Below are 1,045 nucleotides of genomic sequence, written 5' to 3'. Positions count from 1 at the left end.
TAAATTCTAAGAACATGTTCGCCCGAACCGGTGCGAACCGGCTGAACCCCACCACTGGTAAAGTTGTATTCGGAAAGAATAAACCAGTTTTATTTAAGAAAGGACTTGTGTCGCTAAAGTTTCGTTGGAACGAATTTGCGGAAAGTTAATTAACTAACGACTGGAGACGTAACAATATAATTATTTCGCCAGTTGTCAAAATAAAAGGCTTTTACTTATACTTCTTAATGGTATAAATACATACTGTGTTGTTGTTGAGCTTAGGATTCTTCTACAGTAGGTGTTAGCGATAAATTCAACGGTAAATGAACAGCAATCACTACACTTATTTTCAAAATAGTATATATATTTGGAACAATTTAAACGTATGTACAACACATTTTTCACATTATAGAGATTATAAACACTATATATATAGTTTTCTTCTTCTTGTCAAAAGTCCACTTGGCCTATTCAATTATTTTAGAATTGACAAGCCGAACTATCTTCTCTATTACTATTGCACTAGTATTCTGTGTGTGGTTCACTTACAATTGTGGCGCGAGTTACCGTAATCGTTTGGTCTTCTTTCTTCTAAATATCCTCTGTTCCTTTTGTCAAAATGCACTTAGGCTGATTCAATTACTTTAGAACCACGCTTTGACTAAATCATTATTCTTCTTTATCTCATTTCTACTGTTAGTCTTACTCTAACATATTAAACGTTAGGCCTATGTTAATCGTTAGGCCTATCACTTCTACGGTAGTTAACTTTACCTGACTTAACTTTACTCTCTTCTGCTATTGTCTGTATGCTGTTTCCGCTCATCTCACCTCACACTATTTATATGTTTACCGCTTAATCGTCTGCCCACCTTCTAGAAATCTCTATATTTTCAATGTCAGTGAATTGCACGCAAAGTTCGATAGTCTCAGCATCAATGAACTTATAAACACGACTTCCTACAATCGTCTGCTTTTAACTTTTATTATAACACAAACTAAACATAATAAAATATTCACTACAAAATATATTAACAGATAATATCTAAACTAAACAGTCTTT

Source organism: Limulus polyphemus, unplaced genomic scaffold (genome assembly GCF_000517525.1).
Source record: "Limulus polyphemus unplaced genomic scaffold, Limulus_polyphemus-2.1.2 Scaffold1844, whole genome shotgun sequence".
Classification (NCBI taxonomy): Eukaryota; Metazoa; Arthropoda; class Merostomata; order Xiphosura; family Limulidae; genus Limulus; species Limulus polyphemus.
The sequence above is the reverse complement of the archived record's forward strand: the minus strand, read 5'-3'. Positions refer to the sequence as shown.